Source organism: Diabrotica undecimpunctata, chromosome 9 (genome assembly GCF_040954645.1).
Source record: "Diabrotica undecimpunctata isolate CICGRU chromosome 9, icDiaUnde3, whole genome shotgun sequence".
Classification (NCBI taxonomy): domain Eukaryota; kingdom Metazoa; phylum Arthropoda; class Insecta; order Coleoptera; family Chrysomelidae; genus Diabrotica; species Diabrotica undecimpunctata.
The window spans coordinates 33,764,533-33,792,114 of NC_092811.1; the positions used below are offsets into that span (position 1 = coordinate 33,764,533).

At 35.0% G+C, this 27,582-nt stretch overlaps 1 protein-coding gene across 1 annotated transcript in view; it reads right to left on the reverse strand.

Annotated features, from left to right (window-relative positions):
- Positions 1 to 24,380, reverse strand: part of LOC140449788 (ATP-binding cassette sub-family C member 4-like) — a 138,012-nt gene extending 113,632 nt beyond the window's left edge. Inside the window, exon 1 of the mRNA XM_072543137.1 lies at positions 24,078 to 24,380. The gene's annotated coding sequence lies outside the window, so the exon portion shown is untranslated. The remainder of the gene's footprint in view (positions 1 to 24,077) is intronic.
- Positions 24,381 to 27,582: the final 3,202 nt, after the last annotated feature.

Sequence of the window (27,582 nt, forward strand, 5' to 3'; positions counted from 1 at the left end):
GAGAACAGTTAGTCGAAAATAAATTGTAGTATCGAATAAGTTGTAAAATAAATTAATATAAATTATTGTGTTTTTAGTGAATTAGAATAAGTGTAGAAGACTATAATAAATTAGAATAAGTGGAAATAAAGATTAAATAAACTAAGTGTTGTAACATTTTAATAATAAATAAAGACAATAAATTAGATTTAATAAAAATACAACAATACCAATCAACATTATACAAACCATCGAAAACAACTACTTCCATAATCGAATACAGACAAAGATAAATGGAAAACTAACACAGTGTATACCAGTACAAAGCGGAGTCAGACAGGGTGACGACTCGTTAAGCCCACTTCTCTTTAATATTATAATGAACTAACTAATACAAGCAGTACGTACAGGTCATGGTTACAGAATGGGGAACAAAGAAATCCAAATATTATTTACACATATATAACACATCAGTAGAATGGCAGAGGATAGTGTTGTGAATTTATTAAAAGGTTCAATATTTATAACACTTACGGATTTAATTTATTTCTTTATTTATATTAACTTATCTGACAATAATTTATATATATCCGTACGTAACAAATTCGCGAGCGCGGGTTCAGAATTAACTGTCCCTTCCAAATAAAGTTCCGTTATTATATACCAGTGCCGTTATCTCGAAAAATCTAAAACCTTCGATGGCGAAACGGTAAAGGCAAACTGGATTTCCCTCGCATCGGTTCTGGAAGGTCGCTCAGGTCAATCGAGGCCTCTCGTAAACTCTACAACATATTAGAATAAAAACATGTTTTAAAGGTTAAAACTATGACTCATATTTTTACGTAACATTGCCCCCCTCTCAAAAGATGGTTCCTCCTGGAACCTTGTTGGGACTAGAACTGGAACGGTATGCTGGTATCGGCAACTGGACCCTCTTTTACAACTTCCAGTTGTATAAAAATGACAAGGGACGGTTTTCTCTCCGCACCAGTAACTATGCGGATTGCAACAGACTAACACCTGGACTTCGGTGTCTTTAAAGATCTCCTCCACCATATTTCGGATAACCCTCCAATCTAATTGGCGGCACTCCAACTTTGGCATGGCTAACTTTTGCACGTCGGACTCTAGTACGTGCCCTCTCAATTGAAGTAAGGCTTCCCATACATCTCGGTAGGTAGGTTGGTCACGGGCAGTGTCTTTTGTTACCAGGTAGAAAAGGTAACGTGATGCATCTTGGAGTTTCAAGGTTTTACCGGGAGCTGGCACTTGGCATTGAAGTTCTGCAACTCGACCAAACTTCCTTCGAAAGACGGATGCCAACCCTGGTGCGTCTTTGATACTGGCCGGGATGGTAAGGGCCAGCGAGTAGTCATCGGGGAGCGCGAGTAGATCTTGCTTTTCTTCAGTGGTAACACCATGTCTTGCTTTACCGGTACCTCCATAGGCACCCATGAATTCCTCAAACGTGAGGTCAGACACGTCTTGGACTTGGTTTACTTCCACTTCTTCATCTACGTCGTGGTCACCTTCGAAAGACGCCAGCCGGTTATGGTGTACTATCATCGGCTTTCCCTTCGGAATCTTGCTTATTCGGTAGATGACATCGTTGATCTTCTCCATAATGAGGTATGGACCTTCCCAAAACTGCTGCAATTTGGGAGAACAACCTTTTCGCTTCTTGGGATTATACAGCCATACTTTGTCGTTCTTCTTAAAGCAACCCTTTTCGGCTTGTGTATCGTACCGTTTCTTCATTCGGTCGCTAGCGATCTGAAGGTGGGAACGGACTAACTCATGTACATCGTCCATTCTTCTTCGTAATTCGATCACATAATCTTCACCTGCTACATCTTCTCCAGGTCGACATCCAAACTCGAGATCACAAGGTAGTCGCATTTCGCGTCCGAATAGGACTTTGGCTGGTGTCTGGCCTGTTGATTCGTTAACAGCAGATCTGTAGGCCATTGTGAAGAACGGAAGGTATTGGTCCCAGTCTCGCTGATGATCGGACACCATCTTTGTCAAATACTTGCCAACTGTCCTATTCATTCGTTCTACCATACCATCCGATTGCGGATGATACGCGGTAGTTCTTGTTTTCTTCATGCCTAGTCTATCACATATTCCTTGGAATAGATCACTTTCGAAGTTCCTGCCTCGGTCACTATGTATCTCCAAAGGCACTCCAAATCGGCTGATATATTCTTGGATCAACTTATCTGCAACGGTGGCGGCCTTCTGGTCGGGAAGTGCGTAAATCTCGACCCACTTAGTAAAGTAATCCATTACTACCAGCATGTACTTGCCTCCATTTTCACTTTCTGGAAATGGCCCAGCGATGTCCAAAGCTATTCTTTCAAACGGGCTTCCAACATTATATTGTCTCATAGGAGCTCTCCTTTTTCGGTGAGGCCCGTTACTCGTAGCACAAATAGTACATTTCTTACACCAGTCTTTTACGTCGTCGGAACTGTTCATCCAATAAAACCGTTCCCGAATTCGCTGAAGGGTTTTCCTTACACCAAAATGCCCTCCCGATGGACTGTCGTGTAACTGACGAAGTACTTCGGCTATTCTGCTCTTTGGGATCACCAACTGTCTTCTCTTCTCTGAACCGTTTTCCAGGACTCGTTTAAGCAAGCCATCTTCGATGATAAATGAGTCCCACTGGGCCCAGTACGTCTTAACTACTGAGCATAGGTTTGATACTTCCTGCCAAGGTGGTCGACGGTTTTCCTCTTTCCATTTTCGGATTTTTTGTATAACTGGATCTCTCTCTTGTTCTTCCCTGATCTTAGTAGGCGTCCAGTCGTTGTTGACAATCGTCGTTCTTAGCACTGCTGCTTCCTTGGATTCCGTTTTGTTGCAGTGGGAACACTCTGCTGAGCATGGCCTTCTGGAAAGAGAATCAGCGTTTCTGTGGCTAACTCCGGCCCGGTGCTCAATCTTAAAATCGTATTCTTGGAGTCGTTCGATCCACCTGGCTATCTGACCCTCTGGATTTTTAAACTGCATCAACCACTTAAGGGCGGCATGGTCGGTTCGGATTAGAAACTTTCTGCCATAGATGTATTGATAGAAGTGCTCTACTGATTTAACTACTGCTAGAAGTTCTCTTCTCGTGACGCAATAATTCCGCTCAGGTTTTGAAAGAACTTTACTAAAATATCCGAGGACTCGTTCCTGTCCTCCTTGAATCTGAGACAGCACTCCTCCAATTCCCACATTACTTGCATCCGTATCTAAGATGAACTCTCCTTCTGGCAGTGGATACCCCAAAATCGGTGCTGTTATTAAATGCTTTTTCAACGTTTCAAAGGCATTTTGGCAGTCTATATCCCAGCGGTATTCTCTTGCTTCCTCTGTAAGTCGCGTTAATGGCTTAGCGATATCTGCAAACTTCTTAATAAACCTCCGGTAGTAAGTACATAGTCCAAGAAAACTTCTCACTTGATGTTTGTCAGTTGGTTTTGGCCATTCCTTAATGGAATCGATTTTTCCCTTATCCACGGCCACTCCTTCTTTACTGACTATATGACCCAGATAATTGACTTTACCTTGAAATAGCTGGCACTTCTTGGGGTTTAGCATCAATTGGGCAGCTTTAAGTCGATTAAAAACGTTTTCTAAATTCCTCAAATGATCTTCGAATGTCTCCCCCAAGACGATTATGTCATCTAAATAAACCAGGCATGTTTTCCAAGATAACCCTCTCAACACATTTTCCATAAGCCTCTCAAATGTCGCAGGAGCATTACAAAGTCCAAATGGCATAACGTTGAATTGCCACAATCCAGATCCTGTGGTGAAGGCTGTCTTTTCTTTATCGACTGGGTCCATTTCTACCTGCCAGTATCCAGACTTCAAATCTAAAGTAGAAAACAATTTACTTCCAGCCAATGTGTCCAATGTGTCATCGATCCGAGGCAGAGGATAACTATCTTTCTTGGTAACGTTGTTCAGCAAACGGTAATCCACACAGAACCTCGTCGTTCCGTCTTTCTTCTTAACCAGGACCACCGGAGAGACCCATGGACTCGTAGAAGGTTCTATCACCCCGTCTTTCTTCATTTCCTGAACAATCGTTTCAGCTTCCTCTCTCTTCGCCTGTGGTAATCGTCGAGCTGTTTGACGAATTGGCTTAGCATTACCAGTATCAATTTTATGCTTAACAACGGTAGTTCTTCCCGTCTTTCCTCCTTTCGGTACGAAAATATCACGATACTGCCGAAGAAATTCCCTTAATTTCCTTTTCTCCATCTGATTTAGAGACTGTCCTGCAACTGCAACCATTTGGTCGAATTTGTCGTTGGAATTATCAGATGTTGTCGCCTGACGAATTATGGATGTCACAGGTACACAAGTTCCTACTTTTGTCTCTTTCTTTATGGTCACTGGGTAGTCGTTGACATTGATAAGTCTCACAGGAATTTCTTTAGCCGAAGTCACCAATTCCTTTCCAATTATGATTTCACGGCCAACCTCATCGTCGTGGTTCCAAGGCTCCATCATAACAGGTCTCCCTTCGTCTACAATTCCCTGTAGTCGCGCTACTATGATCGTTTCGCTTCTCGCAGGCACGACTGTATCTTCTGTAATGGCTGCTTGCACAGTGTTGTCATTATGTGGATGGAGAAATACCTCCTCGTTGCCAACTTTGATTACCTTATTCTTAAAATCCAATTGGAATCCATGCATATTCATTACGTCCATTCCTAATATAACATCCTCTTCGATGTCAGCAACTATAACAGTATGGACAAACTTTTCTGCCCCAATTCCCAATTGTACCTGGATTTCTCCATGAATGTTAGCATTTTCACCTGTAGCGGTCCGAAGTCGCAACCTCGTTGGTAACAGTTTCTTTCGGCTGTTTATAACTGTCGGGCGTATAATGGTTCTGGTCGCTCCGGTATCCACCAACAACGTATGTCTTTTACCATTTATTTCTCCATCTACATATACACTATCTTCACGACACTTCAAAGAAGCTATTAGTATGAGAGGGTCTTTGGAAAAGTTCCGGGTCGAAGCTGCTCCCCTAAAGCCGACTCGTTCTGGTTTTTCTGATGGTGAGTTCCTTGATTTTATAGTCTTCGTTTTCTTGCATGTAATGCTTTTTATCATATTAACGAGCTGGTCAAGTTTATCTTCATCTCCTTCCTCTTTTACAGTTCTAACTTTACTGTACCCGCCAGAGGCCTGCGTAGCTGACTCGTATTCGAGGGCGGCGGATAAGACATCAACCAGCGTCTTGTGACGAGCTAATCGTAGTGTTCTCTGCATTTCATGATCACGAAGACCATCAATAAACGTTTGAACGGCCAATTTTTCCATCATGTCTTCGGGAGCTGTTGGATAAGCATATCGTACTAATCTGGCAATATCTACCTCATATTCTTGAAGAGCCTCATCTTTCTTCTGTCTACGATTTTTAAGCTGCGACTGATATACATGCTCCAAATGTTCGTGGCCATATCGCATATTTAACCTCTTCTTCAGTTGTTCGAAATCATCGGTCTCCTCTACGGCTATGGTCTGAAGCACATCTAAGGCATCTCCTCGAAGGGCGATAGTCAGGTTTACAGCCTTTTCTTTTTCAGACCATCCATTTGCTCTTGCGGCTGATTCGAACTGTTTCATGTAGTTGTTCCATGATGATTTTCCGTCGAAAGTTGGGACTTTAACATGAATAGAACCTCCACTTCCTTCAAATTTCGGCCGTGTCTCCAACTTAAATTTCGTCTCGTCTTCTTTTATCTCCACTGTAATCGGATTGTTACCTCTCTCTGCTGTCCCTGTTTCCTCCATCTTCTTTTCCATCTCTTTCCATATCTTTTCTTCGAAGGCTAACATATCGGCAGCAACTTGGTTTTTTAATGAAGATATTCTATCGTCCAGGGCAGACATCTCAGAAGTGACTTTAGAGATTTCCGAAGAGATGTTAGCAGAGACTTTGCTTTCCAGCGAAGAAATCTCGTTAGAAACTTTGTCTTCCAACGAAGCGATGTCGCCGGAAACTTTGGCTACATCAGAAGAAACTTTCGAAATATCGTCAGAAACTTTGTTCTCTAATGATGCGATGTCACCAGAAATTTTCGAAATCGACGAGAGGACAGCATCATGTTTGTCTTCAAATATATAAGTCTCTGGATCTAGTCCTTCTTCTAGCAAAGCGTTCTTTAGTCGTTGGACTAACTCAGCCTTTTTTCCGGTAGAAGCTAATTCTCTGTCTTCAAGATGTCTTCTTAAATTAGTCACTGTCAGCTCATAAATCGTAGCCATTTTCACAATTTATTTTATATTCACTTGTAATTTATTTTCGCAATTTATCTAAGTATTCCACTGTTCTGACACCATTTGTTGTGAATTTATTAAAAGGTTCAATATTTATAACACTTACGGATTTAATTTATTTCTTTATTTATATTAACTTATCTGACAATAATTTATATATATCCGTACGTAACAAATTCGCGAGCGCGGGTTCAGAATTAACTGTCCCTTCCAAATAAAGTTCCGTTATTATATACCAGTGCCGTTATCTCGAAAAATCTAAAACCTTCGATGGCGAAACGGTAAAGGCAAACTGGATTTCCCTCGCATCGGTTCTGGAAGGTCGCTCAGGTCAATCGAGGCCTCTCGTAAACTCTACAACATATTAGAATAAAAACATGTTTTAAAGGTTAAAACTATGACTCATATTTTTACGTAACAATAGGATAGTACGAATAGCAGGAAGAAAGTCACCAAATGGACGAAGAAGTATTGGCAGACCAAGAAGATGGTGCGATAATTTAAACACTTTACGAGGCTAATATTGAAGAAGAAATAGGCTTTAAAGTTAATACAAGAAGAAAGAAGAAAAAGAAGTTTTCTAATTATTAAAATAAACATTAATAAATATACCAATATTAACTATATGTTTCCATTGACAGTATGCACATTTTCTAAAAGAAATGCATATTTAATGCATATTTTTTGGTACACTAGTGCAAATTTATGCGCTTATTTTTCACTTTTTTTGCATATTTCCCATATCATGGAAAACTACAAATACAACCTGCTACTTATAATAGAAGAAAAAACAGACAGTCGAAGATAAGTAGGAAAAGTAACAATGTCATGGTTTCGCAATATCATAGTTTGGACAAAAACAGACGTTCAATAAATACTAAGAGAGGGACAGAATAGAAAATGCTCTAAAAGAAGAGGAAATAATAATTAACGCATAGTAGACAGTAGACATATTATTGTCTAAAGTAAATACTCTACGCGGAGTTCCTGGAACATACAAGATTAATTAAAAATCATTTACTTATTTACTCAATTCTAAAACATTATTTGTATATGTATCTGGAGCAAATAACAAGTTGTGACAAGGTAGAGACCACAATATTGACTCAACGTTGCCTAACCAATAAATTATGTTTTCTCCTTTGATTTGGGTGTGTTTACTAAAGCTTAAGCAATATAACCATAAATATTTTTATTTATAGCCATGAATAAGAGTGAAATAAAATCATATTATTTTAAAAAGCGAGTTTTTAAGATGTACCAGTTATATCGTGTTTTTTTCTATAATGTTTTGTAAAGTTCAGCTGTTTAAAATGAAATCAAACTCCATTCTTGTCCTTTCATAATATAATGTTTTTAATTATTCTTTATTATTAACACAGATACATAAGATTTTTAAATTTAATTTTTTCAGACCTGGACTTTCTGTGTAACTTTATTTAATAATTTTGTTATATGCCATTGATCAAAGTTAATATAGTAATAATATTTCATTGTGTTTAATACATTTATTTAAACATACTTTTTAACAAAGTCTCCAAGAATCAACAATATCCCAAAACCCATGTTCTAACAATGATCTTGACAAGTAGTGACAACTGACAAAGAGTCTCCATACATTGTGCCTAGAGCCCCGTGACCGTAATCATAACCTACTGATATGACATCTTTCCCCTTACATTTGATAGTCCCTAAAACGCACTGGAGCCCTTTTGAGTCTAGCGCTAGTTCTATTTTCAGCACTCATCTGGGAGGTTGAATGGTATTTGGTCAGGGCCTGGAGATTTCCCATATTTGCTTTGTTTGATGGCTTTCTCTACTTCTGCTTTTAAAACGCTAGGATCAATCTACCAAAAGAATGAGAAAATAGAACAAACACTGAAACCATACTAATGATGACAACCTTATGGAAATCATGATAACGAAGTTCACGAAAAGGATCGAACAGAAGAAACAGAAAGTAGAAGGTTTATACACAAGATGACACGCCCCAATTCGTGAAGGTTGGGAAACAAAACCTGTCAAAAAAAAAGAAAATAGCGAGGGAACGGTGTCAAGAGCCACCTAGTACGAACTACAAGATGAACACGATTTTTTCAAAGTATGCGTTGGACAGTAGCAGCAACAGTACACAACCCTGTCCCATCTCTCTTTTATTTTTGATCTTGTTTTGATGTGTGCTCATTAATGAGTATATGTGCCCGCTGCTTATAATATATATTTGTTATATTATAAGGTCATTGTAGTTTATGTGTTTTGTTTTGAGAACATGCATTATCTCTTCGTTGCAGACTTGATCGAAAACCTGTTTCTAATTTATAAAACAGACGTACACGTTTTGGTTAGGATTCAAGCATCTCTTGATTAATATATTGACTACAAAGATAGCTCCTCTGGTACCTACGCCTCTACAGAATCAGTCAGTGCGTAAAACTAATGGTGTGGTGATCACTGCATTCTCTAATTTTTTTATTTTTTGGCAAATAATTGAATGTAGAAGTCTGTCATTCGTTGGGTATGACATCCGGTCGATAAAATGCATTAAAGAGCTTTACAAGAGTATTTAAGTACTTTTCTAATATGTATTTTAAAAATGTCGATACCAGTTTGTCTATTTCAGTACTTTTCTATTTCGAATGGTTTTTAATGCATGTAATATTTCTTTCTTAATACTTTCTTTTTTTCCTTTTTTTTTCTTTGAAAGATTTGTGCTCTTTCGTCTTTACACAGCTCTTCAATGTATTTTTTTCATTGTTTTAGTTTTTCCCCATTCCGTCATTAGAGTACTCTAATTTTTTTTCTAAAGAAATGAAGTGTACTTTTTTTCTTTGTATTCCTACCATTTCTAACCTTTTTGTATTAAATAAACCATATTTGTTTTAAAGATCCTTGATCCCTTTACGCATTTTTCAAAGTAAGTTTTTTTGTTTTTTTTTTCTGATCTCGTTTTCAATGATTAAGGTTTTTGCTTCAAATCTAGTTTTTAAAATGTTTATGTCTCAACTATAATTATAAATAAGACGAATAAATAAATAAATAGAATTAGTTTGTTGATTGAAATCGAAGGTCACCAAGCAAAAATCAGAATTATCAATTAGTCTTTCGGGTTATAGACTAGGCGGGATCTGTAGAAATTCAGACCATAATGGACATTTTCCATAGGAAGCTATTTTTTTTGCTGGAATCCCTTCAGGATGTGCCCAATGTCGATAATCACGATATGCGCCAGTCGCAAACCCTGTGCTAAATTTTTTATTTAACAAAATCTGAAAACAATTGAAAATTTCTCATTTTTTTGCTCCTATTTTCGTTTATAATTCGGAAAATATTGATCCTAGAGGAAAAATTATAAGAAGTTAAAAGTTTCGTTATTCAATTTTACACAACATTTTGTTAGCTAGAAATTAAAAATTTAATGTTTATTGTTAAAAAAATAGCAATAATTGGAAAAAAAAGTACAAAAAAATTAAGTTAATCCTTTAAATGTTTTCGACTTTCTAAACTTGACTTACAAGCTCCATATTCCACCTAGAAAAACTTTATAATATGTTTAAAACGTGTGCTAAATTTTGTTAAGATCGGTCGGATAGGTTTTGCATAATAATTTTGCAATCCAGCCTACTGGAAAAAAATCGCAAATTTTCAAATTTATAGTAGGCCCTAAATAAGACTCTCCGATAGTTGCAAATTTTTTTACATATAAAGAAAGGCTCAAACTTTCAAACGCTTTTTGTAAAATTCAAATCGGTTCACTGGGAGAGCATAGAAATTTTTTTTTAAATTTTAAACATTTTTTAGGTTTATAAACAAATTGAATATTTACATTGTAAATGTAAAAAACTTTGTACAAAAATATGCAGTTGTATCAAACATGGTCTCAAATATGGATATGGAGTCGATGGATTCCTTAGATTTTCTAGAGGCACAAGATAAAGCTACAGATGAAGGAGAAGAAACATTAAATTTACAGATCGAGGATGAAGATATTGAAATGGAAAATGAAGGTTTTGAGAAAGAAATAAGGCCTGAAGATTCTTGTCCTTCCAAAAAAGAAAAGACTTTAAAAAAATATATTGAAGATTGAGTCAAAATAAAGTTTATTTATGAAAAAAAAAATTTTTTTCGTTCGCTTTTGTTTTAACAATTTAAATTATTTATTAACAATTTATAAATATATATTTGTTTACTAAAAGTAACAATTTACTTCAATGTATAAATTGCAAGCTAAAAAAAATGCATGTAGAAAAAATGCAATTACTTGTTTAAAATACAATTGTTTATTGCAAATTTCCCAACCAAAACGGTTTTTCATTTGTCTTTTTTTATGGATGTTGCCTTGAAGCGCATTACGTAAAACTTTTCAAATAAAAAGTACTTGACAAGAAGAGGGTATTTGTTTAAAAACGAGCCCTCTATCACTTATTGTTACACGGCAAATGTATGCCAACTTTGACCATCAATATCTCGGCAACAAGTAAGCCGAATGTATCTTTTTTTTTAAAGCGTCTTTTAATGTTCTTTAAGTGTATAAATTTTGAAATTGATATGTTTAAAGATCGTAAAGTTATTTAATTTGTTTATAAGCCTAATATATAAAAAAAAAATTTTAAACTTTCAAAAAATTTCTATGCTCTCCTAGAGAACCGATTTGAATTTTACAGAAAGCGTTTGAAAGTTTGAGCCTTCCTTTATGTGTAAAAAGAATTGCAACTGTCTGAGGGCCTTATTTTGGGCCTACTATAAGTTTGAAAATTTGCGATTTTTTTCCAGTAGGCTGGGTTGCAAAATTATTATGCAAAATCTATCCGACCGATCTTAACAAAATTTAGCACACGTTTTAAACATATTAAAAGGTTTTTCTATGCGGAATATGGAGCTTTTAAGTCAAGTTTAGAAAGTCGAAAACATTTAAAGGATTAACTTCATTTTTTTGTACTTTTTTTCCAATTATTGCCATTTTTTCAACAATAAACATTAAATTTTCAATTTCTAGCTAACGAAATATTGTGTAAAATTGAAAAACGAAACTTTTAACTTGTTATAATTTTTCCTCTAGGATCAATATTTTCCGAATTATAAACGAAAATAGGAGCAAAAAAATGAGAAATTTTCAATTGTTTTCAGATTTTGTTAAATAAAAAATTTAGCACAGGGTTTGCGACTGGCGCATATCGTGATTATCGATATTGGGTACATCCTGAAGGGATTCCAGTAAAAAAATAGCTTCCTATGGAAAATGTCCAATCCAAAACAGATCCCGCCTGGACTATTAGGATAATGCTTTGTTTAGAGGATCCATACATGGGTTCATCTACCTTAAGTTCATCTCACAAAGACATATAGGTCGTCAAAACAAGATACGGTCCAAACACGGAAAACGAATAATTGATAAGATTTATGTAGTTTTATTGCCAAGGTTAAATTATTCGATACTTTATTTAATTAACAAATTTTATTGTAAAATAGCTTATTATCTAAGTTTCAAACCGTTAATTAATAAGGAGTTTATTTTATAAAAGCTGTGACTGGTTCCCAGAAATATATTTTCAAAATTCTGACATGACACAAAGAAACTATTTCTTCTTCTTGTAGTTCCTTCTCCTATCGGAGGTTGGCTATCATCACAGCTATCCGTACCTTATTGGCGGCTGCTCTAAAAAGATCTACTGAGCTGCAACTATACCACTCTCTTAGGTTTCTCAGCCAGGAAATTCTTCGTCTTCCTATGGAAGCATTTGAGATGTGGTTATATCGGAGAATGCTTAAGATCCCGTGGACTGACCGAGTCACAACTGAGGAGGTCCTCAGAAGAATGAATAAGAATCCAGAGGTACTGACCACTATCAAATCTCGAAAGTTACAGTTCTTCGGACATATTATGCGAAATGAATCCAGATATGCTCTCCTTCAAGCCATCCTGCAAATAAAAATATTTGGAAAACGAGGTCCAGGAAGAAGAAGACCATCTTGGTTAAAGAACCTCAGAATTTGGTTCAATACAACATCATGGGTAGTTTTTGGTGGTGCAACATTGTGGCAGCCGTGACAGGACTTTTTGAGTTGAATTTCGGTGTGAATTTTATAGTTCTAGACCTTACGTTGGGTCAGTGAGTTTTTACCGCGTTCTTTAGTTTGTGATTTGTTTTGAGAACGTTTCGGTGGTTTTGAACCAAACACACTATGACAGCAGAATTGGAAAGTAGAAAAAAAACCAGAAGAGTACTAAGGGCTATTTTTATGTGTACTGCCAACGAATTAGCATAAGTTAGGACATTTTTTACCTTACCGGCCAGGGGTAAAGGAAGAAAGTGTTACCAAGGTACGTTCGGTGTTTGATGCATCTGCACATTCAAAGAATAAACCTTTACTTAACTACTGTTTAGAAAAAGGTCTAAATCTAATTCAGTTAATTCCTTCAATTTTTGTAAGGTTTAGAGAAAATAAAATAGAAGTGATTTCCGGATATTTCAACAGATAGGTGTGCATGAAAGGGACTGATTTCTTAAATTTTTATGGGTTGACACAGAAGGTCAGACAGTAGTTTTTCGTCATAAACGGTGTTAACAACAGTTCATTTTTGTTAGGGACGACACTAGAGTACCACTTGCAAAATACTTAGAAAAGGGCTCTTCATCAGAATCATTGTATACTTTAGATGATGTGAAGAAAGTGAGTCAAACCTTCTATGTGGACAACTGTGTCATAAGTTTACCTAATGAAGAGATGGTTCATCACCATCACCAATGTTCATTACAGAGTCTAAGGCAATTATGGCAGAGCGACAAATCGAACTAAGAGATTGGGAACGTACAAGAAATGCTGAAGTTAGTGGAATTAAAGAGATATGTCCTGTTCTTGGTATGAACTAGCATCCTGTACAAGATGTTTTACTAGTTAATTTGAGATTCTTAAGAGAGGAAACGGACTTAGAAAATATGATAGTGACTAAACGTAGAATCCTTTCTATAGCACAGAAAGTATTTAATACTATTGGATATTTATGTCTAGCTCTATTAGTGCCAAACTCATGTTACAAAAGTTGTAGTAGAAGAGCTTGGCATCAGCGGCCGCCGGCCAGGTGAAGTAGGTGAAGGTGAGGTTCACCAAAAAAATATAATTAAATTGAGACAAATAAATAAAAAATGAAAGCAACATTATTATATCTAAATTCTGAAATCAATTATTTATTCTCTTTTAATTAATCTAAAAATTAAAAAGACAACTAGCTTTATTAGCGGTACGTACTTGACGGTCAAGTCCTGACCTGTGTCACTAGCCGTGTACTGAATCTTAGTATTCAGGAATAGCGTTGCATGAGCGTTCACGGTTGCCATGGCAACGTGACGTCAGCCTATCCTTAGTGATAGCTGAGAAAACTGGTGACTGCAGTTCCGTCGTTCCGTCTATAAATATATTATTCGTCTTCACCCACTGTTGGATGGGTATTAATTTTAGACACAGTATTAATTTTATTTGTTTAGTGCACTTTATTAATACATTTCTCTGTGGTTTGTTTCGGATTTCGGATATAAAGTGTTCTCGTGTATTTCGTTTGGACAAAAATAATTTTAGACAAACATAAATCCAATTAATGACTTTTTCTTCTTCTTCCTATGCCGTCTCCATTAACGGAGGTTGGCAACCACATTTCTAAAAGTTTCTCTGTCTTTTGCAACGTGGAATAATTCGTCTACAGTCATGTTTGTCCAGTCTCGAATATTTCGTAGCCATGATTTCCTCTTTCTACTTATTCTCTTCTTGCCATCGACTCTACCCTGCATGATGACCTGCAGAAGACTATATTAAATGGTGGCTAAATTAATGACTTGGTGTGTAATATATTAGAGACTCCGTTTAGGCATTGGAAAAATGAAGATAAAAGGGATATTCTTTTACATGGTCGACCAACCAGTATTTTAAACATCTGCGTCTGATCCAGAGTGGTCGGCTGCAATCAGCATCTGACTCAGAGTGGGCGGCTGAATCGAAACTCACCAACCCGTTTAAGCAGGCGTGGTGTTTTAATCGCCAAAAAAATCGGTTGCCTGTAAAGTCGGTTTTACGGGCGAAGATTTTACGTGACAACGTCTTTTTCTCGGTAGAATATTTATTGATATGAATATTATTAAATTGCACAATAGGAACAAGGAATTGAATGAAAATAAGAATTGCACAAATTTTAACTATAGAAATATATTTTGTTTACTAAAACATTTACTAGTACATGTAAACTTAAACTTAACTAATTTCTATTTGAGTGATTTTGTTGAGGATAGGACGATGATAGGAGAAATATGAAATGAAAGGAAGTGTTTCTGCTGTAATGTGTAATCCAACGCCAAGAACGCTCGATAAAGACAGAGACACAAGCACGCACCGATTCAACGCGCCTAATTCTCTAGTGCTGCGCGCGCAGCGGACCGATCATGTTTGAGTGGGAGAGAGACGCAAGGCATTCGCCGTTCCGGCGGGCCTCTCTCTCGTTCGGTGACTCATCGTAACAGACGTGAGCGGGCGTTACACTTTTTCATGAGTGACTCCGAGCCACAACCTAATTTAAGACGTTGTCACGTCAAAAACCCTCAATGAAATGTCAAGGTTCAGTACTAAAATACTCCAGGCAAGCAGAACGAATCGTATCTAGTATAAGTGCCCTAAAAAACTGTTTTCAAGTTATTAGGGCCCTAAACTCTATACATTTTTTTTAACAAATTTTTAATGAATTTTGGGCGCGACGTAGGTACCAAAACTCCTTTTGGTCCGGCAAGCTTTCCTCATCTTCACCACTTTTTTAGGCCACAAGCCGCCGCTGCTTGGCATGGGATAAACCACTGGGTGAATTGACCTCTGAAGAGTTTTAAACTGCCGAGAAATTTGTTTTGACAAAGGTGCAGCAGGAAAGCTTCTCAGGTGTAGAAAATGATTAATCTTCTTAAACAATTTTATAAAGAAGGGGATTTGATTAGATTGATATCTAGAGTTTCTAACAGAGAAGATACGCAGTATTACGATTTTTCAGTTGTACTACCATCTAACCATAAGTTTACCATTAAGTTAATTATGTATTACCACTTAAAGTCTTGTCATGTTAAGACCCAAGTTATTTTAAGTTTGCTCCGAGAAAAGTTTTGGATTCTCTCAGGAAGGCGAAGTGTAAGATCCGTTATCTCCAAGTGTGTATTGTGCCGGAGGTACACTGGAAAACATCTAGAAGTTCATACTCCTCCTTTACCGGCTAATAAAGTGCGTGATGCTGTAGCCTTTGAAGTGACCGGTATTGACTTTGTAGAACCGCTGTTCCTTAAAACTGGTGACAAAGTTTGGATTTGTATGTTCACGTGTGCGATTTTCAGGGCGGTTCATATAGCACTCTGTTGTTCGTTATCAACTTATAATTTTCTTTAGGCTTTACACTGGTTTGTGTCTCGCGTTTTGTGGTTGCTGAAAATGCCTTATCATGTCTAGACTGGAACATTATTAATTTTTTACATTTTAATCCACCTACAACAGCTTGGTTAGGAGAATTCTGGGAACGCCTTAATGGTGTTATAAAACAGTTGTTGAAAAAACACTAGGCCGTACCAATTTGGAGTATGAGACTTTGCTAACCATGTTATGTGAGAGGCAATCATTAATTCACGACCATTAACGTATCTATCGGAGAATCCTCAAGAGTTAGTTGCCTTAACACCAGCGATGTTTTTGCGGAATCAGGTGGACTGGGAACTACCAGATTGTGATGTTATAAACATATAGATAGTTAAAACTGGTTTGCGCGAATAAAACTCACCGCCAGATCGCTCTTAATGAAATTGTTTTGTTTTTACCCACTAGAGTGTTGTATTGTTCCTGAGTTCGAGCTTTAGAATGATGTGAAGACGTTAATGAAGAATAAAAGTGAATTAAATGGTACCCCACATGTTCCTCAGTTGGCTGCTAGAGACGGCAGTTCCGAAAATGAATACTGTGAGGGTGCAGGAGTGTTTAAAATCAGTATTCCAACAAATAGTACAAAAATATCTGAAGTGAAAATCACACGTACGGGACGGGCTTCTAAAGTGCCCAAACGTTATGTAGAGTAGTGATTCTATAAAATTCTATAAACTTGGGATACCCTTAATTTAAATGTTTTCATTTAATTCGTATACATTTGGTCATGACCCATGTACAAAGAACAAAATGTCATTATTTGCTGTTACTTCTAAAGTTTCATAATTTCCAATTTGCTGAAACATGTGGATATTATCTACCAATTGCATAACTCGTAAGAGATTATCACTATTACAAAACAAAATCAATCTTATCAAATTATAATCTTAAGTATATTTTCCGATTCTTATTTTTATCAACTTATAAGTATCAAACGAACCACTTTAAAATTTGTTAAATATAACGATAACGATATTGATTATAAAAATGTCACTCGCATTTAAATATAAATAGTTTTTTAAAGTGATATATGGTTGAATGCTCGAATAAATGAACTTAATCAAATAAAAGGCAATTATCAAGCACAGTTTTTTATTAAATTTTGCTCAAAAACTTTCGCCGTTAGAGCATCTTCAGGGGCATTTCGTCAAAATTATATAGGTTATCCAGCAATTTTATGAATATCATAAACATGCAATAATACACATACCCAACACTAGATAAAAGACAAACAGATTAAAAAAATTTTAAATTTGAAGAAGCTACATAGTGGGTGACGACAGTATTAGAGAGATGTGTAAAGGTATTATTTGTGTTGTCGGCGGACGTAAGCAGACAAGTCAATTTTTGATAAAATTTTTGTATTTATTAAAATCACATAAAAAAATTATTTACCGCTGGAATAAAAAACACAAGTCGAATGTTATACTTGTGCAGGGCCGCCGCTAAGGTATTGGCCGCCCGTGTGCAACTTAATATTTGCCGCCCCCCTTCCAACACTTTAGACATACATACTATTATTTAAAGAAATGTGAAGAAGATGCATAATATAACAATAATAATTTGTAAATAGATAATTATTTACTTGAACATTTAGACTAATCTCCATGATCCAACGTCCATATATTATCCTAATGTATATCCTAATATCCTAATTTAAACGTCCATTATCCTAATTTAATAACCATGATCCAACGTTCAGAATATGTACATCTTAATATCCTAATTTAAACGTCCATTTAATTAAAATAAACCGTGAATAGAAACATAAACACATAAAAAAACTAAAAACGCACTTTTCGGGCTTTCGTCTCGGAAAACTTTTTGACAATATCTTTAATGTCCAATGTCACACACACTTCATGTTCAATAGATAACATTGCAGAAAGCAGAAACACATCTTACTACAATTGTTATTTGTTCTACGTGCGCCCCAATGTTTTTTCTCCATTTCATATAATTTTTGATGAGCAGAGTCCCTTTTTTAATGTTGTAGATAGTTCAAACAGTTTTTGAGAATATTTTATATGAGCTGCACCGGATTCATGTCTTTTTAAAATAACAGCTAAATGTTGTAAGTCACTTACCCGATTAATTCCACTAAGTAATTGTCGGCTGCTTTCATCACAACAAAATAGTTTACAAGGTGCACAAAAAACACTATTTAGTGATAATGAGTAAAGTAACCATGGGCGATGAATTTGGTCTTGATTAGGTAATGTGCGGTAATATTAAGTTTCTGAAAATTTCCTATTATTTGTATCTCTGGGGAAGTTAATTTTTGTAATTTGCTGAGGAAAATTTTCAACAACAAATTGAACTTCACTTGGATTCATATTTGCAGGTCATTTTCCAGGATCATCTGAAACCAAATATATGCTGGAACTTCCTACACTGCAATCCAGATTAACTGGAACATTAATTGTTCTGTCTTGGTTGGTGGTTTAAGGTTCAGGCGTTTCAGCATCAGTACTCGCATTATTGTCATCAAATCATCCGTCTCTATCCGCAGGAATATTCAATTTTTTGGTACTTTTTTATATGGTTTGGACTTTGCTTGAAGTTGAAGGTCCTAAATTTATATCCGAGTCTTCTATATTTTCATGTATGTTTTACATCAAAAATGATTCCAGTGCACCGCTAAGTTTTTTTTTCTCCTCAGTTTTTGCCTCTTTTATTTTTCTATATTAAAAACCTGAAAGTCATTTTCCTTTTCTTTCGGACATTTTGAAATTATCACTTAAGAACGAAGCCGGGCGGATTTAACAAAATAAATCCAAAAACACTGCAAATAAGTGGTCCAAATAATGTTTCTCCAAATAATATGTAGCCGTAACGCGTATACGAATAAAATTGCTCTGATCTCGACGTTACTTCGAAATACAGTACCTACTGTCCAAAGAAACGGATACAGTACTATATTTTACAAACGAAATCGTCTATCAAAAGCGTGTCTAAATTCATCGAATTCTCAACTAAGACTGAACATAAGACATAATAACCCATCTATAAACATAACCATAGGAACAATATTATAACAGAAACTTTACAACCACTTGTCTAAATTCTTGTAAAGTATCTACGTGTGAAATCTCAAATAACTGGAGTCCGAAAGCCGCCAGCCGCTTTGAATTAAAAAGTATTCCCGAAACTGCTTTATGACTGTACCTACAAAAGGGCGGCAGTTCATACAATAAATAATATTTTTTGACATTTTTTTAGATTAGGATGAAAAAAAGAAGTATACATGATAAATGAAACACATTTAAGTATTATCACGTACTGAATAATTATTATTGTTTGGAATATTAGAGTTCACAGAATTATCTAAATCATCATCATTATCATCATCAATGGCGCTACAACTCTTCGTGAGTCTTTGCCGCGTTTACTATTGCCTTCCATGTTTGTCGGTCCTGTGCCAGTAATTCCCATTTTCGCACTCCCATTTTTTCTAGATCTTCTTTGACTGCATCTTTCCACCTTTTTCTAGGCCGCCCTACAGACCTTCTTCCCTCTGGCCTTTCCCAGAACACATTATTTATAAGGCGATTGTCGTTACTGCGTATCACATGTCCTGCCCATTATCTTTAGTTAGTTTAATTATCTGAATCATTACTATTTAATTATTCGAATTTATTTTCGTTTTAAAAAAGTATTATCATCAGTGGACTGCTTTTGGCCGCCCCTATTGTTGGCCGCCCGTGTGCGATGCACACTTGGCACACATGGTAGCGGCGGCCCTGACCTGTGGTTCCCTATCAAATAGTGATCTTTTTCGTACTGACAATTTTATCCATTTTTGAGATGAACTTAACCAATCAAATCCTTTTATGTGGTTTAGATCGACATATACCTAACCAAACTTTTGACTTAACTGATTAGGTACAGTAAAATTGCTGGCTAGCGAAAAGACTGACGCAGTTATGAAAAAAGGATATTATGTATATGAGTCATTTAATTTGTAATTTGGGTATTGATTACATTGCGTTTCTCACGTTTCTTATTAGTTTCAATGTTTTCGTAAGTATGCCCATCAAAATCTGCATTCAAATCAAAATATATATATATATATATATATATATATATAATAACGGATTCATTACGGCTGTCGCCGCTTCTCCGCCCCCAATTTCCATCTTTTTCTGTCATATGCAGTTGCATCTTCTAAGTCTCTTGCCGCCATTGCTTCATCAATATCGTTGCGCCAACTTCTCCGTGGTCGTCCTCTCTTTCTTCTTTCAGGAGGGATCCATTCCAGTACTCTTTTAGGCCATCTGTACTCTGGCATTCTTTTAACAAGCCCGAACCAGATTAATTGTTTTCTTTCTATGTCATCATTGATATTTCTCTCCATTTTCATTTCGTTTCTTATTTGTTTGTTTCTCACTCTCTCCAGTTTCGATCTACCGCAGCTTCGTCTCAGATAATCCATTTCTGTCGTCATAAGTTTGTTTCTATTAGCTTTGGTGACGTCCCATACTTCCGAACCGTAAAGTGTAATACTTTGGACTATACTACCGTAAATGTGTTTTTTGGTTTCTCGTCGAATTGTTTTTTTGCCAGAGAAGAGAGTTTAAGGCACGGGTCGCTGCTCTACCCTTGTTTATTCTTTCCCTGATTTCATCTGCGCTATTTCCCTTCTTGTTGAAAATGACCCCCAAATATTTGCAGGATTGCACGCCTTTGATTTTGTCGTCTTCCAAGGCTAGGTCACATATTTCATCTGTTCCCACTGAGAGATATTCACATTTTGTCATATTCATGTTTAGACCTGCCACCTCATATTCTTCTTGCAGTTTTCTTACCATATAGCTAAGATCGTAGCTGTCTTCGGCAATTACTACCTGGTCATCTGCAAAGAAAAGTGTATATAGCTTGTTTTCTCCCACCGTTATTCCCATGTTTCTACATTTTTTTACCAATTTCACTAAGGATCTGTCCAAATAGATTTTAAATAAGGTGGGTGATAGACAGCAGCCTTGTCTTAGTCCCTTTGTTGTTTGAAAAGGAGAAGTGATTTATTGTCCCATTTTAATTCTTGCAAAGTTTTGTTCGTAATATTTTTGAGTGGCGTTAATAAGAATTGGGTTTATTTTTAAGTTACCCATTTCTATCCATAGTTGGGAGATCGGTACACTGTCATATGCTTTTTCCAAATCTATTAAAGCTATATGAGTTTCTTCTCTATTTCTCTGCACTCGTTTTTCCATTGCAATTTTTACTGTGAAAATATTATCCATAGTGGAGCGTCCGGCCCTAAATCCCGCTTGTTCTTCGGGTTGTTTGTCTTTAATATCATTTTCTATCAGGTTTCGTAGTACTTTTGAGTATAGTCGGCCTATAGTAGCAATTACTGCAATCCCTCTATAGTTTTTAGGATCCATCTTTGTGCCTTTCTTGTGTATTGAAGAGATATACGATTGTCTCCATTCTTCTGGAACTTCTTCTCCGTTTAAGCATCTTTCGAATAATTTTCGGATCATCTCAAACAGTTTTGATGATCCATACCTAATCAACTCTGGATATATTCCGCCTGGGCCTGGAGATTTTTTAAATTTCATTCCCTTAACTGCTTCTTTCACTTGTTCTATTGATATTTCGATTCTTCCTTCTACTTCCACTTGTTCATTTGTCTGTTTAAACCTTTCTCTTCTCTCTGTTAATAAGTTCTCAAAATGCTCTTCCCATGTGTTCTCTGGTATTCTATTTATTATGACTTGGTTTTTTGTCGTTGTTCTCATCGTTTTTATAGTTCTCCAGGCTTCAGAGCTCTTTGTCAAATTAAAATTCAAATCAAAATACATGCATATAAAATCAATAGATATTCTGAGTTTGAATTATAACTAACTTAAAAATGAAGCCGTACTGAGGTAAACTATGTGTGGAACTCTCAACAAAAACGACGAACAGAGATGTTCATTGACGTCATCTGAGTATCTTCTATCTACATCTTTGGTTATGAACACTTTGGAAAACTCATCATCAAATGATACTGATTCGGATCCGAAAACTCCTCAGACAGTGATAATCCACTACAAATATTGCAAATGAAAAATACACAGGAAACAGCGTCTGAGATAAAACTAACTTTTATAAAAAAAAACAAAGCACAAGGAAACGCAAAGCTGAGAAAAAATTACAACGAAATTTAGGAAAAGGTTATCTTACGTTACAAGAAAAACCAATACGTTCACGCGAAGCCAAAGTATTAAGCTCATGTCAAATGAAATGTAAAGATCGCTTTAATGCAAACGGGTTAAAAAAAGTGTTGAATCTGAACAATGTTAAATCAGTTCAAGAACTTTGGTTTATTCTCTTTTTATAAACGAAAATAAGGAGTCTATCTGTCGCGGTTGTCTTCTTAACATTTTCGATGAAAGCTTTTTTAACTATCGCCAGTAAAATACAATCTACGATCGCAGGTACTAATGTAGAAGATAAAAGATAATATAAAGATAAAAGAGGAAAGACTATATAAAAAACGAAAACTAGTGAAGAAAAACGAATAGAAATAAAAAATCATATACTTTCATTTCCACTGTACGAAAGTCACTATTCACGAAAGCACACTTCGAAGAAGTACTTACCATCTCACATAACTTTACAAAAAATGTACGAATTGTTCAAACAGTCCACAGCTGCTCCCACATTTAATAAAATTTATTCACAGGAATTTAAAAAGCTTAAAAGAAAAGACATAACCGTAACTTTCATGTATCTGCCATGTTTACGTGAGCCTTGCATAAATCGTCATCTAATATTAAGCTAATAGATCATAAGTTTGTGGTACCAAGTCACACTCACTTGAAAGTAGACACTGATCACAGTATAATTGAGAAAAATAAAGTAGAAAACCGACATTCAAATATTTCACCTTTATGACTGGATGCAACTTGTACGTTCAAGTAGCTCTAAATTCACTGTTATGGAAATATCACAGACTTTTCTCATCTTTACTTAAAGGTTGCATGGTACTAGGAAATAAAGACACTGATGGTTGTCAATTCCGATGACTGGACAAAAGATGGCTTCGATACACGAAAGACTTGGCAATCGTTCAATTCAAAGACAGCCTTAATAGAGAAGACCCATTTTAAACTATTGATCTCAACAGAAGAGGGGGTCAACTACCTTCGGAAGTTCCAATTATAACTAATCAACCGGTCCCTATTTCTTGAAATAAAAAAGCAGACATTATCTCGCTACTGCCTCTAGTTCCTACCTTATTTCAGAGTTTTTCTCAAGGCTTGTATACGAATGTTACAACTCCGCTCTTGTAGATGATGATGAGGAAATAAGTTAATTCAAACTGTATGTTTTTTTTTCTTTTAAAATTGCATTTTTTAATGTTTATTTCGTACTTATAATAATATAATATTTATGTTTTTTTTTTATTTTAAAATTTGCACTTCATTTGTACCTTATAAGATAAGTCAATAAAGAAAGACGTAAAACTTCTACCTAACTGGACATGTCAATCAAAATCCAAAATTTTCAAACATTTATGTTGTTTTTAATTTGTATTGAAATACATGAAGATGCTGTGAGAGCGAAAGTACTTGGGTAAGATTTAATAAAAGACTGCTCGATATCTGCCTTTTATTTGATTAAAATAGTTTTTTGTTTTAAAGCTAATGGTTGCACCTATACATTACTAATATCATTATTAAAGTCTATATTATAAAAATTGGGCTTTTGTGCAATTTAGCAAATTTTTTGTAAACCAATGCTAACCAAACGAGATATTTTGTGGGTAGCTCTTTCAAAGTAAAAAGCGAAAATTCGGGATACAAGCCAAGTCATGTCATGTGAAGTTTCGTCCCTATATAAAAAATATTTGAATAAAGTACTTTCTAAAGGATTAGAAACGGAAATATTGTATACAAAAAAAAAGACATAATTTTTCTTCATTGAATTTTTCAAGTCATCTTTGCGTGAAATAAACGACGACAGAGGAACTTAGGAAGGGAGCTGTATATAAACAACCAGCACTGTACGAAACGGATAAATAGAAAAATGAAATTGAATCAAAGCATAGAGACAATATCAGAAAACCGATTCGTGAGCGGAGCAAGTGTAAGGACCTTAATTGCGAAATAAAATATAGAAATAGAAAACAATCAAATTAAACAATAAACTGAAAACATAAAAATATAATATACAAACTTTGTACGTTGAATAAACTTGAACAAGAAATATAAATTCTTGGAAATCTGCATCTTATAATGATTCATCTCCACAAACCTAATAAAACAAATGACGGTTGCTTTGTTTGGTTTTATTGTGGTTTTTATGATTTAAGGGGAGATTAATTATAACAATACCTTCTAAAGAATTTTGTAACCGAAATATTGGAGATAACTTACCTGTTCCAGTTAGTAGCGATAATAGAAGCACATGAATGACACAAATTGTTGAAAGCACAAAAACATTTAATGGAACACCGTCACTGTCCCGATTATTTCCAACAACAGCGAAAAACTGCGACCAACATTATCGCGTATTAAATTCAAACTGATTAATAATCACATATACATAACGTACTCAACAAAATATTCGATAAAGGACATGAATCTACAGTGAGATTCTGTTTGGTATTCGCCATATGTGCGAGTGATAGTACGGTGGTAGCGCGTAAAGTTGTATTTTTATCACCCATTCGTATTTCCGACGACAAAGTTGTTTACATTTAACCCTGAGTTTTAATTATTTTTCTTTGAACAATAAACAGTAAATAGCAAATAGATTGTATTTCAAGAAGAATGGGTATTATTTTATCTACAGATACAGTGATAAGTAGAGCTTGAGAAATATGCAAAATGCATATTAAGTGCAATAAAGGGTTCGAATTATGTGGAGATCTTTTCCGTCTAGCTTCATTTTCTGTAGTTCATACATCAATTTTTTATGCTAGACATTATCAAAAGCTTTCTGGTAGTCGACGAAACAGAGTAATACTTTTTTCTGGTGATAAGGGCATTTTTGAATAAGTGTTTGAGTCGAAAACAGCACCTTTCTTATTCCCAAGGACTTTCTAAATCCGAATTGAGAGTCACTTATATCTATTTCACATTTTTTATAATTACTATTCTGCAAGATATTTAAGAATATTTTTAGCAAGTTACTCATTACGCTAATGAGCATAAATTCATCGCATTTGTGGGAACTAGATTTCTGTGGAATAGCTATGAATTCCGAGTTGTCATTTGGTACTACGCCACTTTCATATATTTTAATAAAAGGGTGTGGTAGTAGTTTTATGTTGTTATCATCTATTTAATATATAAGTATCATCTATTTATATATTAAGTTATCATCTACTTAATATATATACTATTACATAATAGTTGGTTACATATATTTCTATTTCGTCATCCACAAGCTTTCCAATTCTTTGCACACTGTAACGCATGTTTTACATCTATGTCTAAGATTGGGGGTCCTTCCATTTCCCATGTCGATGTCTGTTGCAATTCAGGTCTGTCATCCGTAAAGAATTTTTGATAATATACTTGAATGTGTCTTTGAATTTCGTTCTTCTTTAGCTTCCACGATTTCATGCCGTAGTACAGCACTGATAGTACATAGCATTCCATAAGCCATTGTAATGCAGAGAAAAATATAATAATATTTTTATAATACGAGTATTTATAATCCTCTTCTGTTAAAGAACGCCGGTCTTCCCAGTTACGAGTTCTGTTTTTACCAGTTTTCTGTTTCTTATATTCCGGCAGCTAAGCTTTATCATTATCACGTTCATCGCAAACTCTTAACATAGTACATAGCTCTCTAGTAAGGTAAGTCCTGTAGAAAGAGTTTGGAGAAAGTTTCTATCGACAAACGTGTTTGGGTCAGGAACTAAAACATTTGGATGCAAATTCAAAACCTGTGTTCTAAATTTAAGGCGGTAAATTAAAAAGGTATCTTTGAATTTTGAACGAAAAATAAATATTGTCGACAAAATAACAAGAAAAATTTATTCTATATAAAAAAATATATTCTCTCTTCCCAAAAAAGTAGTATACACTTTTTTTAGCATTTTTATATATAAATGTATAACATAATATCAGCAGAGTATATGTTATGGTACAGGATAAGTTTTAATTTATTATTTTATGCCTATATCTGTTTTTCATTCCATTAAAAACCAAAGACCCGAAAACAACAAAAAAATAAAATACAGATAGGTATCATGACATTTATTTATTTGTATGTATAATTTTCTTTGTTAAGGTATTGGTTTGTTAGAATTTCCATACCTTTTAAAATATGCAGATAATATAATGTAAACTCTAGCATTTCTGCAATCTTGCCATTCCATGAAAATCTAAATAATGGACTATTATTAAAATTAGGAATGTATGAAATTTTTTGATAAAATAAGGTACTTTTTAGGAATGCAGTTACTAGAGATAAGAGTTTTAATGATTTTAAAGTTTTATATATTTTAAAAGTAATTTACTGGCAGGAGCAAATAGGGTAACGGGTACAGTGATTGGCCACTTAAGGAATTGCCAATTGAAATAAAATTGTAAGTTGGTATCTTTTAAAATGAAATATTTTGTAAAGGTTTTTTAATAGCAATGAAACATCACATTTTATAAAAACTCAGGTTATTTTAATCAGAAATAATAATTTATATCAAAAATTAACACCAATTTGAAAACTTACAGAACTACACACTTATTGGCCATACAAACATAGTTATTGGCATATAGAATTACAGTCATTGGCCATTCATAAAATTCCTAATTTTCTTTTTTGTTTGTGTAGGTAAGGTACACAAAACTATTTAAGTTTTCAATTTCTTGTTGTTTGTTTGCGCAAGTACCAATATGGTAGCCTCTAACACAAAATAGACATTTTATTCCAACTTTTGATTTAGATATACTACAGGAACAAGAATAACACAATCCTGTATACAACAGGTTATTTACAGGTGGGTTGGTGTTGTCTGATTGTTTTACCATTATATCTGATAGAATTTGTACTTCTTCATATTCTGGATATAACTCAGTTTCAAAAATAACTTTTTTTTAGCCGACTAACCAGCACGTTTTTCTTTGCTGGTGTCCAAATTTGTACATTTGCTTTGGAATGTATTCTTCAAATTTGATGAATTCATATTGTTGCAGACATCAAAAAATATGTTATTAATTGTGGGCAGATTAACGTTTTCCTCTACAGAATCCAGAAATTGGTTCTGTGACAATTCTTGTTTTTCTTTAAGGACAGTAACATCTGGTATATATACTCTAACTCCACTTTTCAAAGTAGTGCTTTTAATTGTATAATCAATAAGTGTCTCTGCTTTCAAAATATTTGTATCTGCAATATCAACTGTATTTACGGTAGCATTTTCTTCATTTTTCACAATAGTTTGACGGTTTGAAGTTTTGGTCCCGGAATTGACTCTTGTGGCAATTTTTTTTATTACTTTCATCTTGGTTTCCTTGTTTTTTCTTGTTCTGCTATTTCTTCAATTTTACGCCTCTCTGCATTTTGATGATCAGAAGAAGTGAACACCTTTCTGTTTACTTGTTCGCCCTTTCTTTCTGGGGTTTTTGGCCAAAAAAAGAATTTGTCGATTGAGGTGTCAATTTCTTTAGATATTGAGTTGTCTTGATTAATTAAAGGCAGATTATTTGATGTCGATTGAATATCTTAAGTCATTGTATCTTCTGTGACATCTTCTATATTATATGTAATATCGCCGTTTTCTGGAAGTTGAACTCGAAAATACGAAAGTAGATTTTCTTCTGTAATAACAGGAATATCTTGTACTTTGCATATGATTTGATTGCCATTTACAGAGTTAAGTGTAATATATCAAGATATATGGGTTTCTGTGATGATAGAGGTATCTTGTAT